Genomic DNA, 20668 nt, shown 5'->3' on the forward strand with positions numbered 1-20668 from the left:
CCTCAGGAGCATCCTTACCAACACCCAGAACTGATCTGCTGAAGCACACTGTCTCAGTCACCATCCAATTCCTGAGAACCCATTGCATTGAAAAGATCCCAGGTCTCTCTCCAGAGACCTTTGTGCCACAGAATTACTAGGAAACAAACAAAGGGGGTAGCAAATGTAAAAACCTGTGTCAGGACTGATGATCTCCCACAAAGTAGAAGTCAGCTTATTGCTGCCTCATTTATTGCAAAATAATTCCTCCATGTAGTAACCAGAAAACAATGTGGTGCTAAATTGTGTGGCTCTCTTATGCTTCAACTTCTGCACCTGGAGGCATGATTTTTACATATTTACATTATAAATTTTTTAGCATAACTGGGCATAAGAAAACTTCCCCCAATAGTGTCCTCTCTCCTTTCTCAAACTGTATGGGAGGTGTTTCATTTTATCTGCTATTATGAAGGGTATCCCTAAGCCTGAAGACTAAGACTTCCTACAATATCTCTAGATGCTAAAAATATTTTATAACTCAAGTTTTCCTGACATAAGTCATCTCAAGCTAAATGATCATCTAAGCTACCTGGAGAAAGCAACAGAAATAAAGTGTAGGTCAAAGAATCACAAATATGTACAGGAGACACCCAGGAAAATGTCAGCAGCCAACCTACAGATACAATTATATATATGCATATCAAGGTGCACCCAACATTATTGTTAATACTTGCCATATGCTTTTGAAACACCTAAGACAATGAACTAAGACCTCCATAAGTACTTTATCATTATTTCTACCATCCAAATAGCAACAAAATAGCTCCTTGAGGCCAGGAAAATTATGAATCCCACAGCTTCCTTGTCACTTACTCAGCCCTTGTACAGCACACAACAAATGTATGAAGTCTGACTAAATTCAAACACCCAATATCTAGCACTTCTTTTTGATAGTCTAGAAGGAAAAATTTTATTTTACAGACATTTTCCAAGATTTCTACAGACTGGCTCAAAAAGTAGCCTCATCAGCTAGATTTGAGGACAATACTTCCCTGATAAGCAGAAAATTCCCAATGTTGTGCCCTCTACTTGAGACACTCAGTCAATGTAAAGCATAAAAAAGCATAATTTAAAAAAAATTAAAAACTAAAAAAAGCAGGAGAGGAGAACAAAGATGGTGTGGATTAGGTAGAGGTGACACTAACCTCTTCCCAGGACAAAACTGGTATTACAACTAAATTATAGAAAAATCACCCTGAATTACCAACTGAACACTAACTGGAGAGAAGCTTTATAACCAAGGACCTACAGAAAATACTTTATTACATCAAAACTGGTAGGAAGCGCAGAGACACGAAAGGTCTGCCTGGGCTCCCACAAGTAGCAATTGAAGTTCAAGATGGGTATTTCAGGGAGAGTTTCCGCCTGAGAAGTGTGGGGTCTAAAGCCCAAGCCCGGCTCCCTAGCATAGAGCACCAGAGCCAGGAAAGGAACCCAAATAACATCTGGCTGTGAAGAGCAGCAGGGTTTCTGTCTGCCTGGGAGAGAAGGCTGGAGATGCAGAGAGCCTCTTAAAGGGCCAAGACACAAAATTTGGTTTGCAGCCACTTACCCTGGGCTCTGGCAGAGGGAGGACAGAGCAGACTAAAGCCATGTAAGAAGAGTATGGGGTTGATGGCTCAAGGGTGAGAACTCAATGATCAGCTGTCAGGATTCCCATGCTCAGTCATTCCCCATATTGCAGAGCATTTCCCTCCATATGGCATCATTCTGGGGCAAGGCAATAGCCCCAGCAGCAAGAATACCTCTCACAGCATAGAGCTTAAGCCCAAGTGCTGAGAAATACTGCTAGAAACACTTTCACAGATTGAGCCTAACAGAAAGTCTGCAGGCAAAGCAGGATCTCAGGGAGTTCTGAGACTTTAGCTGACCTTCCCTGGGCCCAGTGCTGGTAAAAACTGTCGTTGGCATGTAGCGTGGTTCTTTCTGCACACACCCAGACAAAGCAGAGGAAGTCACAAGCTGTGGATAGCGGAAGGCTCCAAAACCATTTCCTAGGGCCAGTCACATGCAGCATCTGACATGGGTCTGCACCAAAGTCTTTGCAGATCTACCTAACACAGAAATAAACACAAAGGGGCAGCCAAAATGGGAAGACAAAGAAACAGGCCCCAAATGGAAAAATGAGAGAATTCTCCAGAAGAAGAACTAAACAAAATGGAAGCAAGCAATTTATCAGATATAGAGTTTAGAATAAGGATGCTCAATAACATGAAAAAAGATAGAGAAACCATAAAAAGGACCAGTCAGATAAAAAGAATACAATGTGTGAAATAAGTAATACACTGGAAACAATAAACAGTAGGTTAGATGAAACAGAAGCTCAAACCAACAATTTGAAAAACAAATTAGAAAAAACACCCAAGCAAAGTAGCAAAAAGAAAAAAGAATTTTAAAAATTAGGAGAGTTTAAGAAACCTTTGGGACAACATAAAGCATAACCACCACCACATCATGGAAGGAGATGAAAGTGAGAAAGGGATCAAGAACATATTTGAAAAATTAATGACCAAAAACTTTCCTACCCTGGTAAAGAGAAAAGACACACAAGTCCAGGAAGCTCTGAGAGTCCCAAACAAAGAGGCCCAGACCAAGACACAACATAATTAAAATGGCAAAATTTAAAGGCAAGGAGAGATCTTAAGGGCTTCAGGAGAAAAGCAGTTAGTTACCTACAAGGGAGCTCCCATTAGACTGTCATCTGATTTTTCAACAGAAATGCCATAGCAATAAGACAAGAAGAAATACAAGGCATCCAAGTTGGAAAGGAAGAAATAAAAATGTCATTATTTGCAGATGACATGATAAGATACATAGAGAACCCTAACAATTCCACCAAGAAACTACCAGAACTGGTAGGCAGGGACTGATTGAAAGAAGGCAAAGGGATTACTCAAAGAATATACATTAAGGGCACATGGACATGGACAATAATGTGGGGACTAACAATTGAAGTGGGGAGGTGGGCTGGATTGAGGGGAGCTAAGGGTTAAAAAATGGGGACAACTATAATAGAAGTTACAATAAAATATTTTTTAGAAAAAGAAGGAAACTACTAGAACTGATAAAAATTAAGTGAAGTATTAGGATACAAATTAATATCCAGAAATAAGTAGCAGACATTTGCATAATTTCCACATGAGTAGGTGTTCTCTTCATGCATCTAAATTTAAGTAAATAATTTCAGTATCTGTTCAGAGATGGTAAAGGGGAAACAGAAACCATAAAATAATCATAGCTACAGGAATATCAGAAATGGCCAATAATTAAATATCAGAAATTGCCAATAATGAAATACAGGAATATCAGAAATCCCCATTCACAATTGCTCCAAAGAGAATAAAATACCTAGGAATAACTCTAACCAAGTAGGTTAAAAGACCTGTACTCAGAAAATTATACGATGTTAAAAAAAGAAATTGAATAAGATATAAATAAGTGAAAGCACCTACCATGTTCATGGATAGGAAGAATTGAAATCATTAAAATGTTCATAGTACCCAAAGCAATTCCTATCAAAATACCAATGACATATTTCACAGAACTAGAACAAATATTTCAAAAAATTATATGGAACAATGAAAGGCCCCACATAGCAACAGCAGTCTTGAGAAAGAAGAAAAGGTTGGAGGAATCATGCTACCTAATATCTACTATACTATAAGGCCATAGTAATCAAAACAGCATGGTAATGGCATAAAACAGACACATAGATCAATGGAACAGAATAGAGAGCCCAGAAATAAAGCCACACCTTTATAGTTAATTAATATTTGACAGAGGAAGCAAGCACATACAATGGGCTAAAAATAGTTTATTCAACAAATGGTGTTGGGAAAATTGAACAGGTATGTGCAAAGGAATGAAACTAGACCACCTCTTACACCACACACAAGAATAAATTCAAAATGGATTAAAGACTTAAATATTAGACCAGAAACCATAAAAATCCTAGAAGAAAATATAGAAAGTAAAATCTCAGACATTGCTTGCAGCAATATTTGTTATGATATATCTCCTCAGACAAGGGAAACAAAAGAAAAAGTAAACAAATGGGACGGCATCAAACTAAAAAGTTTTTGCACATCAAAGGAAACCATCAACAAAATAAAAAGACAACCCACAGAAAGGGAGAACATATTCACCAATACATCTGATTAGGGGTTAATATCCAAAATTTATAAATAACTTATAAAACTCAACACCAAAAAACAAACAATGAAATTAAAGAATGAGCAAAGGACATGAATAGACATCTCTCCAAAGAGGACATACAGATGGCCAATAGACATATGAAAAGATCCTTATCATCATTAATCATCAGTGAAATGCAAATTAAAACCACAGTGAGATACCATCTCACACCTGTCAGAATGGCTACCATCAATAAATCAACAAGCAAGTGCTGGTGAGGACGTGGAGAAAGGAGAACCCTTTTGTATTGTTGGTGGGAATGTATATTGGTGCAGCCACTGTTGAAAGCAGCATTACCTCAGAAAATTAACAATGGAATGTCTTATGACCCAGCTCTTCCAATTCTGGGAATTTACCTGAAGAAACCCAAAACACTAATTCAAAAGAATATAAGAACTCCTATGTTTATTGCATCATTATTTACAATAGCCAAGATTTGGAAGCAGCCCAAGTGTCCATCAGTAGATGAGTGGATAAAACAACTGTGGTACACTTACACATGGAGTAATACTTGGCCATAAAAAAGAAGAAAATTTTACCCTTTGTGACAGCATGGATGGACCTGGGGAACATTTTGCTAAGTGAAATAAGCAAGTCAGAGAAAGACAAATATCATATGATTTCACTCATATATGGACTCTAATGAACAAACTGAGCAAACAAGCAAAATAAAGACATGCTTATACATAGAGAGCAGGCTGGCAGCTCTGGTGGGAGGGTGGTTAGGGGATGGATGGATCATGGAAAAAAAAGAAAAAGGACTCCTGGACATGGACAACAGTGTGGTGATTAGAGCAGGGGATAGAGGTGTAAGAAGAGTGTAAGGGGTATAAATGGTAATGGGAAAAATATAATAAAAATTAAAAGACAAACAAAGATCACAGGAGAAAATTACATTGGTTATGAAATGGCACATTTTTATTCCTCAGACCAGTGCTTTGATAAAATTCAGTTCTTAAAAATAAATCATTTTTATATTGAATGTGACCTTCACTGTTGCTAATAATCTTAAGATTTTAGTTGTTATTATTCGGAATAAATCAGCTGCAATTCAGACCAGGCCAGTCTACAGGGTTGTCAGAGAAAGAAGGGCTGCGTGTGTTATGAGGTGAAAGGTACACAAGGGCCAGGGACTTGAGTCAGATCCTTGAACTTCCGTTTACATGCTCTGTAACCACAAGCAAATCATTGCAGCTGACTGAGGCTAAGCTTCTCCGACTACACAATTCACTTTACAAGAGGCTTTTGCCAGGAATAATACAGGGTGGGGCAAAAGTAGATTTATAGTTGTTCATATAGAAAATAATATAATAATCAATAAATAATACAAGAATAAACTCTTTCACATACGCACAACTATGTTTTATGGTTTCAATCAACAAGTACTCAATAATTATTTATTAAATGAATAAAAAGAATGAAAAAACTAAAAATTGATTTTGCCTTCAGATGTCCCTCTTTGTGGCAGAAAGGGCTTTTTGCCATTTATCATTTAGCATTTTGTTTTCTGGAGAATAAAAGATTGAGCCTCAGTTGGGGAGGCATAAAGAGATCTGTGAACATAGATGGGCTGAGGGGAGGAGGAGAAGAGCACGGATTTGATTTGTATACCACTATTCAGACGTACTCTCTTGAGGGGTTCTTTTGCTCTGATTCAGAGGCCCGAGCATCCAGTCTTGATAGTCCACTTTAGTTTCTTTTAGGTTTTTATTGCCTGTTAACTGTGAAAATACCTCAGAGTTTAGTTAGTCTCAGGAAATTAAATTCCCAGTATGTCACAACAGATCCAGATGTGGCCCCTGTATGGGCTGACTTTCCCCCAGAAAGCCATAGTATGGAGCGAGGTCCCTGGACTTGGTCATTGGTGCTCACAATGATGATCCTTATGTAGACTGTAACTGTTATATATTTAAAGGCCTACCTTAGAGGAAAAGGTTTGACATAATCAGCTATGGTTTAATTTAGGAATAAAAAGGACTTTTCCATTTTTCTGGTACACTCTAACTTCTTAGAATATACATAGTACATGACTTCTATTTAGTTTTATATCTTACTAAATTAAGATATAAAGATATCTTACTGCCCACAAATAAAGAGTAGGCCACACATCTGATGATGAACAACAGAATTCTCAAGATTCACTGATTTTGCTTATCAAAGAAAATATGCATGTATTAGTGCAGGAATAAGGCATAAAATGATGCCTAAAACAGGTACGCATGCATATACATATATTTTTTTTTAAAGAATACCTGTCTGCAGAATAAAGAAAAGGAGAAAACCGAAGAAAGTAAATAAATGGAAACTTTAATAGCTATCGATTCTTCTGGCCAATCAACAATTGGATAGTGTTCTAATGGCTTCAAGGATTATTTTATTCAGAATAAGTTACATATTAAGGTATATGTTAAGATTGTAGGAGAACGCTTAGGATACAAATAAAATCAGATTAATGAAGAGGCTGCTCCTACAAATTCTGAAATTAATTGACTGTAGTAGGGCTCTCCAGAGTAACAGAACTAACAGGAGAAAGAGAGAGAGAGATGAGGAATTGGCTCATACAATTATGGAGGCTGAGAAGTCCCATGATCTGCCATCTGCAAAGTGCAAACCTAGAGAACCTAGTGGTATAATTCCAGATTGAATCCAAAGTCCTGAGAACCAGGGGAGCCAATGGTATAAATCCAAGTCAAAGAGCAGGAGAAGACCAATGTCACAGCTGAAGCAGTCATGCAGGAAGCAATGGAAGCATTCACCTTTTGTTCTATGCAGACCTTCAATATATTGGATGATGTCCACCCACACTGTGGAGGGAAAACTATACCAAGTCTACCAACTCAATGCTAACCTCACCTGGAAACACACTCACAGACATACCCAGAAATGTTAATCTGGGCACCCCCTGGCCCAGTCAAATTTACACAAAGAATTATCACACTGACTACAGGCTAAACATTTTAGGCACCCAAAGTATGAAAACTTTTCTATGAAGAACCATGGATAGAAGGGAATCCTCTGTTCCTCTTTCTCTTCATGGATCATGGGACTAAGGTCCCTGATTATCATGGGGAAACAAAGTCATCCAGTGGTATTCAGTGGAAGGAATGGGTGCCCCCACCAGCCAAGAGAAGGCATCAACTGGTAGGACCCTGCTTGCTCCTCCAGCTATAATTAGGAGCACTGAAAGTCTTTGCCAGTGGTGTAGTCCCACCCAGCTCCTGAGCCCAAATCTACCAATGCATAAGAACTACACAACTAGATGTGGGAAAGCTACATACACAGGGCAGGGAATCAGTCTTGTTGTCCTAAACCAAACATACAGAATGTCTCAGTGGTTCCCCCACAGGTGGTGTACCCCTCATGTGATTCCCCAACATTCACATAAAAGGCTGAGATACAATGTAGTTATTCTTTAAGAAGGAGAAAGCCTATTCTTGATATAATTCTTCACCCCAAGAAGCTCAAGCACCCAGCTTCAGCAAGGAAGAGTTTACATCTGATGGTCTGCAATCCAGCTGTTACTGTCTCCCCAACTTTGTCTCTCCATGCCAGTCCCCACAGCTGGATCTACAAGTAAATAGAGATCTCTAAGACAGAGATAGATGGTCCCTGGATGATTGTACCAATGATTTGTCTGTCTTTTACTTTGCAATTTTTTAAATTTTATTTTTCAATTACAATTTACATTCAGTATTATTTTGTATTAGTTTCAAGTATACAGCATAGTGGTTAGATAATCATATACTTTACAAAGTGTCCCCAACCCCAATATTTCCAGTACCCACCTGGTACCATATGTTATCATTACAATATTATTGACTAAAATACCTATACTGTACTTTACATTCCCATGACTACTCTGTAACTACCAATTTGTATTTCTTACTCCCTTTACCTTTTTCATTCAGCCCCCCAACCCTCCTCTACTCTGGCAACCATCAGTGTGTTCTCTATATCTATAAGTCTGCACTTTGCAAAGTTTTATAGTGGACAACTAGCTATTCTTAACCATAGTCCTATTTATTCTTTCTCCACTAAAAACTAAAGTTCACAAAAGATGGAGCCAATTTTTTTTAATTCAGCTGTAGATTGAAGACAAATAACACTCCTAAAGAAGGTTTAAAGTTAAGTGATTAGACAATTAGCCAACTAATAATACTAAATCTTACTTATATTTTCACATTTACGAATCCTTGAACAATTCAAGGTGTTGCAGTCTACAATGCTCTATTAATACCTTCTAATACTGTCAAAGTTTTCACAAATACTATTATATGCCTCACATAATCTCTCACTCAATTTATACATCTGTACAATAGAGACAAATGAGAAAAAAAAAAGATGATGTGATTAGAGCTCCTAAGAAGTCAACCATTATAATACTCTGGAACTGAATTATTTTACTTTTAGAATAATACAAGCTTAGAGTATACTCAGAGCAACTGCCAAACAGGCCTAGTGTTGGAAACCTTAAAGTAACATGGAAAACACTAAGAAGTGGAGCATTCCGAATTGTTGCAGAGCCCGAGTCCTTATGAAGTCCAACTGGGTTTCTCAAAGCCCCCAACTATAAATGTCTAAAGGATTGGATGCTGCTGTTTCCACAGTGTTTTAGTTCTGCCAAAGCTCCATCTTTGTTTATTTTTTTCTAAGTAGCATTTTAAATGCTTGTAAGTAGGAAACTGTATCAGTAATTTAACCATTATTGTTTTGCTTGTGTCAGCAAACAAAGGACAAAAAGTATGAACAATTGCCACAGTTAGTAGGACTTTTATTATGACACTTAATTCACCTTGTAGTAGTGGTTTCTAAAACATTTTTAATCACAATATTGTGCTGATTCCTTTATGAATTCCTTTGAAAGGATTATTAAAATTATATTATTTCAGTAATGCTTTAGGGTGAAATAGCCAAGGTTGGACATTTGGCCATATCTTCAATTACATTCTCCTTTGCTGTAAACTTGAGATATTTTTAGTGTAAACAACTCTAATAAGGATGGCCAAAGTAAATCTTTCAATTTCAGTAAATTCTTATGCTTTAGAAAGATATGGAATAAATATTTATTGGTGTAATTTGGGCCCTCATGATGGAAGGTGGTTAAAAAGAGATCATTTCACTTTAGTTATCTGAAATTGAGTTTAGGGCATTTGCCTATTTTATTCTGAGTTATATTCTACTTATATTTAGCCAAAGAACTATAAAGCTGCTATATTTTATCAATTAAAAAGAAACCCATAGAACACAATTAGAATTGCTACAGAAGTACATCTTCAGTTCAAAATGTGAGGTGGATCTAAATTGATAATTATTCCCATTCCACCTTCTCCATGGAATAGAAAAATTATTTTGGAGATAATAAGAACAGTACCTGGTCATTTATCTGATGGTTTCTAGGTCTATATTAGATCTTCTAAAAACTCTAAAAACAAATAATTAAACTAAAATGAGTTACCCAGGTACATTTTGTCTTAATCTCAGACTCCTCTGATACAGTTTTTAATATTTTTCTCTGCATTAAACCAATATAATCATTGTTTTTAATTGATATATTAATTATTCTCTATTGCAATTAGTTTAAATTACTAGCATTTTCTGTGAAATAAATATTCAATCATCTGATTTTTAACTTAGACTGTCAATTCCTCATAATAAGTATTTCTCCACTCAACCTCACTAAGCTCCATCTAAAATCAGAATAGTAATAATAATAATAATTTTAGCTCCTCCTAATAATTAGCTCCATGAGAGCAAATGATGCAGAAAATATATGTATGAGCCCACTCAACAAAGTCAAACCTTCACAACCAAGGCCTCAGACAAGAATGTAACAAGTATGTACAGGCCAAGAGTACCTTATTTATCCAAAAGATGTCCCCCACCTCTTCATCCCCTTTCCAAAATGAAGCAGAATTCATTTTTCACATCTCTATATCAGATCAAACCCAGGAGATACAGAATGCAAGTCCCATTTTATCCTTACCTTTGATCAAGTATTAATAAAGTAATATTTGTTAAAATACATTTGTGAAAGGAGATTGATTACAAAGCTTTCAAGTGTTCCAAATTTCTAATGGCAGAACATCAACAGTAAAATACTTCTAAATACATTTAGAGATGGGGCAAAATTCTCTTTTTTTTTCCCAGCTTTATTGAGACATGATTGACAAATGGGGTAAAATTCTTAAAAGGACTTCTAAGTAGTTATGGGAGGAAGGCAGGATATTAGGTCAGGAGATTTTGAAACCAAGAGCCCACTGGCCAAAATCGCATAAATTGAAACCTGACTACAATATGAGCTATTTGAGCCAATTTTTTCGGATGGCATATGCAAGAATGAGTGTGAGTTGCAACAGGCATAAGGCACCCAGATATAGTCAGGAAATACTTTGGATAATGGGTATAACCAATGGGAAAATCTCTAAGGCTGCACTGATGAGTTAAAAGGATCCATAGTACTAAGTGTTAAAGCTTAACAACTGTTTTCTGACAACTCCTGAGACACAGACAAAAACTTGACAACAGAATAGATAATCATCATAAGGTAGTCATACATGGCTTTCACACCCTTTCAGAAGACCTGCTCCTTATTTGTTTTATGTCTTTGGTATAATCTTGCCATGTGCTGATGACTCCAAAATCTCCATCTTGCTGTCACTACCTCTCCCATTCTCAGACTGCTGTCTAACTACTGTCTAGCCATCTCTCCATGGATGTCGTAGGCTTGTCAGCTAAGGAGTCTCACCCTAAGTGAGCTCCACCTCCTAAGTTGCTTATCTCAACTCATACCATCATCTCACTTACCCAAATCATTTACTTAATCATTACTTAAGCCCAAAGTCATTTTGGAAGCCACAGTCACTCCCTCCTGTCTGTCACAGATGCCTAGTTCAGGCCTTTTGACTTCTGCCCTGAAAGAGCCTCCTCACAATTCTTTCTGGCTGGTCTCACCTTCTGTTTCTCCCCTCCACTCACTCCTACCCCATGGCCGGCAGGCTTGACTTCCCTAAAGACATATTTAATGACATCTTCTCTGAAAAGCCCAAAATGGTATTCCTTACTTTACAGGATAATCTACACACAGCATTCAAATACTTGGTCTGGCCCCAGCTTTCTTTTCCAACCCCATCTTTATCTGTTACCTTCCTCCCCATGTACCCTGTATCCCAAGCATATTTGCTAATCTTTCTAATACACTGTTAGCTTTCTCACATTTATGCAATCGTTTGACACTTCCCCTATACTTAAGTATGCTCTCTCCTTACATTTTTTCACCTGGAAAACTATCATTCATGTTTTAAGGCTTACTTCAAATGTCACTACCTACATGAACATATCCTCAAACCTTTCTATACAGGTGTACACAAATGTCTCTACCCTAAATCCCCTCAGCACAATGTGCTAAGTGCATGTTACTACAGACTAGGACCAAATGCATATTTGTGGGTCTTCTCCATCAGATCATCAGCCCCTCTGTAATTCAGAGCCTGTTTCCCATTCATCTTTGTGCCCAAGTCCCCTGTACAGAGCTCAACACATAGCTAGAGCTCTGTATGTGTATCAAAGACAAATTTTTATCAAAAACAGCTGGTTGTGATCCTTTATATTTTCCCACTGCTCTTCTTCTTACAGCAGTTTCTTTGTCTCAGTAACATAAACATCTCCACATACTTTTAAAAGCCAAAGTTTGCCCAGACTGAGACAAGCTTCTCTACCCTCTCATATACTAGTTTTATTTCTTGATTTGATGGGACATTCCATGCACTACAGAAGATGAAGGCACAGCAGGTAGGAAAATACCCTTACAAGCTGCCTTACCACACAGATAACACTGCAATGATTTCATACCATAAACTTAACACAACAACCTTCCTACTGCATTTGCTTGTTTTATGTCATGCCCATAAAAACCCTGAAGAAATCTTATCATAAATAATGTATTATTAAAAATTTTTTAAAAATTTTTTAAAAGTTTAAAATTTTAAATTTTTCTAATTTTCAGGAAAAAAAGGAGTGTGGCCATAAATTTTCTCATTTTTCCATTTCTTCACATTTCCTGTCTCCCCTGTCAGCAGCCCTGACAACACAAGAGCAACTTAAAAGTCAAGTTGGTTGTTCCTGGAAGTCAGTTATCCAGCCCTACCTGGAGTCTTGTCTAAAAAATAATGCCTCACTCAGAAATGTGTATTAGAGGCTTGCTGGTCTCTAATAATATTTATTACCTCTACAATAAAGAAGAGCTCTCAATTCTGTTTTTTTTACTTGCCTTTATTCATATTTGTAAATCACTATACTTTTCTTTTGAATTCCTAATACTGTCTAATTGAGAGTATGCTTTAAAAGAATAAATTTGGGGAGTTTAATTTTTAAAAAATGAGGACACCCAAAAGTACTGAAAGCAGGAACTCGAAGAGATATTTAGACACCCATGCATATAACAGCATTGCCAAAGGTAAAAGCAAGCCTAGTGTCCATTGATATACAAGTAGATAAATAAAATATGGCCTATCTACACAATAAAACATTATTTATTCTTAAAACAGAAGGGAATTCTGACACACGCTACAACATGAACAAACCTTGAGGATATATGCAAAGTGAAATAAACCAGCCACAAAAACACAAATACTTTGTGATGCCACTTATATGGAGTACGTAGAGCAGTCAAGTTCATAGTGACAGAATAATGGTGGTTGCCAGGGGCTGGGGCAGGGGGAATGGGGAGTTCGTGTTCAATGGGTAAAGAGTTTGAGATTTCAAGATGAAAATATTTCTGAGGATGGATAGTTAATGACACTGAGCTGTATACTCAAAAATGCTTAAAACATACTGTTTTACACATAAGCTATACCAACCATTTTTCATTCCCACCAGCAGTACACAAGGGTTCCAAACCCTTCATGTTATGTTCATTTTACCACAATTGTTTTAAAAAGGAGGAGCAGAAAATCTGAGATCCCATTGAAGATCAAAACTAAAAATCACAATACTAGGTGGTAACAAATTCTTTAATAAGGACTCAAAATCACCCTTTATATCTTGCAGAAAACTAAAAAACACTTCATAAACCCACATAGACCCATGAAATAAATTTTTTCAAATGATTCAAGAATCTCATGCATTTTCTTATTTTTATTAAATTAATTGGGGGTACAGAGAGATAAGGAAATGGGATGTGTGGCAGTTGCCAGACTAACACCATAGGAAAAAGCACTCTTTGCCCAGTCATTATACTGGATAAATGCAGCTCAACCCAAGTTTAGAACTAAAGAAAACCAAAAGCATCATTATTCCTGGAATATAACAGCAGATAAAATATTAGATTAGAACAGAACCTGCAACTTTTAAAAAGTAAATGTACACAAACAACAACATGGTAGGGAAGAGGGCAGGGTAGGGGGTAGAAAACGGTAAAGGGGGGATAAGTGGTGATAGAGGGAGAATTGATTTGCGGTGGTGAGCACACACTACAATACACAGATGATGTAGAACTGTACACCTAAAACCTATATAATTTTTAATCAATGTTACCCCAATAAATTTAAAATTTAAAAATACAAATAGACTGTCACACAATAGACTGAGCTTGCAGAGTGTTTAGGATGAGTCCTCCTTGCCCTAATGCCCCATTTCCAAAGCACTGCCTTATATGCTGCTATGGGAGATGGAGAAAAATGACTGTCATAACTGACAAGCCCAGAAACACCATGGCTTCCCTAGCTATATCTATTGATTCAACAGAAAACTTTCTGTTCCTAAGTAGAATATGCGGCCCAGGCAGAGTGAGCACCACTGCTGACCTGTCCTATGTACTCTCTCCTACCCCAACAATTAGAAGCTATAATGCTTTGTATTTGTAAATTATCTATACACTTATTCAGCAATCCCATCTCCCTGGTCAGAGTGAAGGAATGGGAGTGGAGCACTGCTGAGCAGTCCCAAGGTCCACGGTGTGTTGTCAAAGCTGAGATGAAACACCCGTTGCCTGACATTTCCTCCACTGTCCTCTGGATAAGCATGTCCTCTGACTTCACTATCATAATCCCCAGAAGCAGAAAAATATGGAGAAACATGGCAAAGGAGATCCCAGAAAAAGAAGCAGGAAACTACTTATTACATTTCAGGATGAAGCCATGCAGAACCCAGATACCCTGTGTGCAGCAGGCACCTTGATGCACTGAGCTTACAAAAGTTAACCAAGCACCACCAAGTGGCCTTCAGCAGGAATCATTCCCAACACAAAAACAAGTATCATGTGAAGTTCGAGAAGAAAGCCTGCAAAGAAAACCCCACTAGAAACCTTCAAGGGTCACCTTTAGTGCTGTCAGATTACACAATTTATAACTGGATCCATCTCTTCCCTCTGCCTGTCCTCTTCAATCCTGTTGATGTCTCCCTTTGCCCACACATTATATTTCCTTAATGATTATCCAAGCTAAATAAACTTCACATCTCAAGCTCTTCTACAAACACTCTTAACCTTTCTGGAAGTCAAAATCTCACTGAGAATCCAACCAAACCCCTGGCTTTCTCTGTTTTCTACAATTTCAAGGAATTCACGTATGCCCTGGGTCCCATGAGCATTAAAAACCTCTGTCTCAGTGGCTGCCTCCTTTCCTTTCAGCACTGATTTTGAGAAACACTTAGCAACCTACTTCTATCTATAAGAATTATGTAACCTATAGCAAACTTCAAGAATTTGGAAGAATTCCTTTTGAAGGGGTGGCCCATCAACCCCACTGATAGTAAGACTTTGGGAGGAGGTCCTCTCTGATGGATTCAAGAGGTTCAGCCAGTCTGACACACAGCAGCCATGAAGGGCACCCCCTAGTCCCAAATTATAATTCCTGCTCTCAGTGACATCCCTCGCACATGTACCAATGTGACATTGTGGGGGCTGCTGAGACTCATTCTGTTACAACTGGCATCCGCTGCCATAGGCAAGTCATCACAAGAACCTGACCTTGGTTAGCACATTTTACACTTGAGCGCTGTTCTTCCGGGTGACACCAAGAGGGGAGCAGGGAGGCAGGAAGACAGACAGAGACAGTGCCAGGGCATACGGTCAGGCAGTGCCCCTACCCCACAGGCTGCAGAAGCTGCCTCACCCAACACAGAGGGACTAAGCCCACAAAGCAAATTTTTGAGCTGCATTGAGAACCTCATAAAAAACAATGCTATTTCTAACCTCCTGCACCATGAAAAAATACGTATGCCAGCAAGCAACCCAAAATCTCTGAAAGGTTTATTCTTATACTCTTCCCCACGCCCCCCACCCAAACCTCCCCCACAACATTTTTAGGTGGAAAATTTGGTAGCTTTTTAGCAGTTTGACACTACTGTGCTATGAAGCTGCTAGCATGTTTGATTTTAAAAGCAAAAAGTAAAGGTGTTTTTCTAACACAACTCTGAATGTCTACTTAGTAACAAGATAATATAGTCTAATAATAGAAGGACAGAAACCAAAAAATAGGCTGAGGAAAATTCCCAAGTTTCCAGGACACAGACAGAAATGACAAAAGTAACAAGTTTCTCTTCTCAGCCTCTAAAAGTGGTGTGCCTGCCTGCTAGCCTTCCCCTTTGCATTGCTGTTTTTTCCTAATCCAAACATGGCACAACATAGCATTCTTGGTGCCCTTGCTGAGTTTCAATTTTTCACAGTGCATTCTAACCTTAAAGTTGAAGAATGAGGGAAGGCCGTGAGATAGAGCTCAGATCGGAGTCCCCTGACTCTATGTAGACATGGGGCGGGTGAATAAGGCCTGGAGAACTCTTCTGGTTGGCTCTCAGAAGCCAAGGGGGACCTCAAAATAGTCTACCTATGATCTGTCCCAGGATCCCACCCACTGGGAACCTTGGAAGGTCAGAGAGGCACTGACCTACAACTTCCTGACTTCTCACACAGATGGGAAGTCTTAGTATAGCCTCTGAATGATCTTCACCTAACTGCAAGACAGAGTGAAAATCCTTCTTCAACTTAGGGAACTCCCAGCACAATATGGTTATTTATTTATAGCACAGCTCTGAATGTTTGAACACATTTTCATGGTTTAATCTGTTTTATTGCACACTACCAAGGACACATCCAGAAAAAATAAGCATTACTTAGGACATCAGGGACCTACACTCAAAGGTGATGCTTCTCCAAGCACTACTGACCCTCTGATTTACCTTGAAAGTTTAAATGTAATGCAAGTACATTCCTCAGGTCAGTAATGCAATGCCTATATCTATGTTTATTTTCAATTGCTGGAGCATCTCCCTACAGGGACCACAGGTCTTACACTGAAAGACTTTCAAATGGCTCCCTGGTCCTCATCACCCACCTCAAATCCCATAAGGACCTTGAAGAAAACCAAAAAAGAGGTGGAATTTCCCCCACCTATACCTTATCTGTGTTGAGAGCCAACCAGATCTAAGTTTGAGGTTTCGTACTCTCATGAAGAAGATAGGAAATGGTGTGAAAGCTCGAATAATGACTTCTTCACCTACATTCCAGCAACTTGGTACTCAGTTCAGTGACCAGCACCAGCACTCCATGACACCTTGCAAGCTCTAGCAAGATGTTTCATGAAATTCCTTAGCAAACCCCCTTAGTCCCAAAATAGGACAGAGATTCATGCCTCTACTCTCTCTCTTCCTCTGATCCTCTCAAGGCCATTGGATAAGACCTAGCATTTGGATGGGGAAAGATAACTGAAGTTTTACTGAGCTCCTCCTGGGCATCAAATGCTGAATTAGGCACCTTCATAAGATAAATATTATCACTATTATTCCATTTAAATATGAGAAAAGCTGAGATTCAGAGAGAGATAGTACTTACCAGAATAACAAAGAGAATAAAAGTGGTAAAGACAGAATTTGAGGTTAAGGTGTGTTTCTGACTCCACCTTACAAATGTGACATGGCGAAAAGGCATCTGTCTTCAGATTTATTGAGGAGGTCGAAATCTTAAAATATATGTAATAACCTAAACATGGGGACCCAGCTCCATTTTATAGCCAACTCTAAAACAACCCACTGTGCTCAGTAAGATAGGCACATTCTGCAGTTAATGCAAAAATCCAGACCTCATTGGGCCTTCCCACCCAAGCAAACAGAGCAGAGTAATAGTGCTACCTCTCTATCTTATCAGCATTTAGGAATGTCTCCTAGTCCAGCTATAAGCTCTAAGGGACAAGACTTTAACAGCGAAAATATAAATTCCAGGATAGCCAGCTCTAAGAACCTATTATAGATGTACTAAAGTTCTTACAACACCTCAGAATCCAAGTATGAGCTTGAAAATGACCTGATATGCACAAAGCAACATGCAGTTCTGCAGGCAGGCATCTGTTATTTAACTGCTTTCATGTTCAGAAGGACCCATGTAGCTTTGTATTGAAAACCCATATACAGTAACATAGTTAAGGAAAAGTTTCCCATTACCTATTTTGAGAGTTCCTTAAAATAGCTGACAGAAGGCTATAACCCCATATATGGGAGAAAATCAGGAACTTATGTAATTTGCAAGAATTATTTCTACTTTTGTTGAAATTTTGTAAATCAAGCTGCACAGTCCTTATGGGCATAGTCCAGCAGTGTTTTCAGTTACTCAGTAAAATTCTACTTAAAGACAGTTTTAATTTTTGGTGGGTAAAGTCAAAGAGGACTGCCTCTGAGATGACAAAGGAGAGACTAAACTGGGCCCTACTCTCTTCAGCCCTGTTAAAGATGAGCTGTCACTGCCACTTTAAGTTTCCGGTGGGAATGCCAAATTATGGAAGAGAAATAGCCTAACTCATCAACATTTGCCAAGTCAGGGAAGATAAAGTATTCTAAACATCTTGCTGTCCTGTCAAGTAATAAAGAACCACATGAATGAGAAGTATCTCATCAGTCACTAAACATCTGTGAGGCACACAGCCTGAGTGCTCCTTGTGAAAGCTGACCATCCATCCTGTGAGAGCCCATCAAATGGGCTCCAAGTTTGCAGATATCTGATAGTGAAAACCACTCAGCAAACACATGAGCTGCACACATGCAGCAATACAAAGGAATTGTACCCAACACTGATGTAGAGTGTGCTTTGTTACATAATGTGTGCTTCTTAACACCTACGATTTTAGGAAGGTTCTAAACTGTGAAAAGTCTACTTAAATTCAACTTTCTGTGTGCCTCAATGAGGAAGCACATTAAATCCTCCTGATTCTCTAATTGCCTCACCTATTTCCAACAGCAACCATAAATAAAAAGGCTAAATGAGCCTCCAGGAGGGTTCTTCATCACTTCATTTGTCAAAACTTGACAAAAGTTTTATTGAACTCCTCCTATCTACCAGGAAGTATTTTGGGCCCTAGAGAAAAAAAGTAAGTGGGAGAGTGGGGGCAATTATTAACCTTAAAAAGCTTACATTTTAGTAAGGGACTGAGCACAAACAATGAATTATGCCTGGCACATTAAAAATTTAGGAAAAAGTTGCACCTTATATTTTATAGACTTTCTTACTTTCCTGAAGACTCTCATAAATTTCATTTGATGCTCCCCACTGCCTGGCAATTGGGTGGACAGGAATCACTAAAATCACTTAAGAGTTGACAAAACAGAGGCACAGAGAAGTGACAAGGCCTGCCTCAAGTGAAGAGCTGGTGGTGGTCAGACTGAGGCAGAGCATGATGATCCTGTCACCCTCCTGGCACCTTCACTGACTGTCCCCCATTGGGGCTGGCTCCGCTTCAGGCTGCAAGTCTGAGAATGTCCAGAGATAACCAAAACACATAGCTGTCTTCTAAGCTTCTACTTCCAGAAACCCTAAGGCAGGGCCACTTACATCCCACCCTCCAAAAAGAAACACAGGGACACAACCCTAAAACCAAATGCAGCAAATTAGGAGGTCAATCCCCACTTCATGGTACAGACCATGCATGCTACCAATACAAAGAAGAAACTGCTTGCTCACTTGATGGCACAATAGCTGAGAAAGGGAAAGGAACTGATATTTATTTAGTGTGTGCTATATGCCAAGTGCTGTATTAAGCTTGGTGGTTCATTTCTCATGGCAACCATATTATTACTTCCATTTTATGAGGTAAACCAAGCTAAACAAAGAATTTATAATGAAAAAATAAAGAATCCCTTTCTCACTTCAGGATCCCAATCTTAAATATTTTTAAGTATCTAAGCATTAAATGCTCAGGCTCAGCAATTTTACAGTTGACTAGTAAAACTATTTTTCTTCAGGTATTTTAGTAAAATACCCAGAGAAAAAAACCAAATTAGTGGTTTTTAAACATAGAATTAGGTACAACTTTCCAGAGAACACCATCTCAGAACAGTTAGTGCTGTGACAAGCCTTGCTTCACAAACATTATCAAAAAGAAGAGTCTTAAGTTCTACTTACCTTTAAGCTATATGAAAACTGATGTCAGTTCTTGAAATGGCCTTACAAGAGACAGCAGTTTGATGTTACAAATGTAGAGCTTGAGCTGCTAAAAAGAAAAATAAAGAATTTCAGTGAACCATTTCTTGGTTTCACTTAGTATAGCATCCCCTTCTCCAAATTCCAAAAATTATTTGAGGGCTGTCACAATTAAAAGCACAATTACAAAAATGAATAAAAGTACAAAAATAAGCATTAAATAAAAAAGAAAAGGAAGAGGGAATTAGAGTAAAATATATGGGGTAATGGATGTGACCAAACTGGGGACAAAATCTCTCTGTCAGCTCTCGAGCACCCTCAGGGGCACTGAGTTCTCATTTTCCAGTCAATGGATCCACACTTGTTCCTCCAAACACATAGGCTTTTTCTTCAACAAGTGGCCACAAACAAATAATGGACAATATTCTCATTGGATTTTTGAGGTTTTTTAAATTGTAAACATGCTAAGATACTCTGGTTTCTCTTTATTTTTTTAAATTTTATTTTAATTTATTTTTTCAAATACATTTGTCTCTGCCTACCCCCCACCACTTTCCCTTGCCCCCCCCCTCCCTCCCTCAGCTCTTCCCCTTTGGTTTTGTCCATGAGTCCTTGCTATATGTTCCTTGACTTTCCCCTTCCCTTCCTTCCCCCCCCCCCCCCGCTCCTTCCTTCCCTCTTGTCTCTGTTGATTTCTTTTCCTTTCAGTGTTGGGTATCAGCCTGTGAACTGAATGGTTTCTCTTTGGAACGAACAAATCTTTCGCCTTTTTAAACATGCTAAGTACAGCCGTGAAAAGACCGTTTCCTTTCTTAATCCAAATTATCTAGCAACCACTCAAATTCACCAGTCCTTAACTGTAAGGTGAGGCAGGTCCAGCCACACCTTTTTCCTCCCATGAAATAAATGTTTAATTTTGTGGGAGCAACACTGGTCCCTACTTAGTGAAGATTAGCTAGGGTGATAACATCCATGCTTCTGTCTACATGGCTGTCTTTACACCTACCCTCCACTCTGTTGGTAGAACATTCTCCATTT

The 20668-nt window shown here is 38.4% G+C and overlaps 1 protein-coding gene across 2 annotated transcripts in view; it reads right to left on the reverse strand.

Annotated features, from left to right (window-relative positions):
- LDLRAD4 (low density lipoprotein receptor class A domain containing 4) overlaps positions 1 to 20668 on the reverse strand; it is a 658664-nt gene that overhangs the window by 534855 nt on the left and 103141 nt on the right. For both annotated transcript variants that reach the window (XM_054587317.1, XM_054587316.1), the window contains exon 2: positions 19613 to 19700. The gene's annotated coding sequence lies outside the window, so the exon portion shown is untranslated. The remainder of the gene's footprint in view (positions 1 to 19612; positions 19701 to 20668) is intronic.

Source organism: Pteronotus mesoamericanus, unplaced genomic scaffold (assembly GCF_021234165.1).
Source record: "Pteronotus mesoamericanus isolate MK-2021 breed Mesoamerican mustached bat unplaced genomic scaffold, CSHL_Meso_final scaffold_118, whole genome shotgun sequence".
NCBI lineage: Eukaryota > Metazoa > Chordata > Mammalia > Chiroptera > Mormoopidae > Pteronotus > Pteronotus mesoamericanus.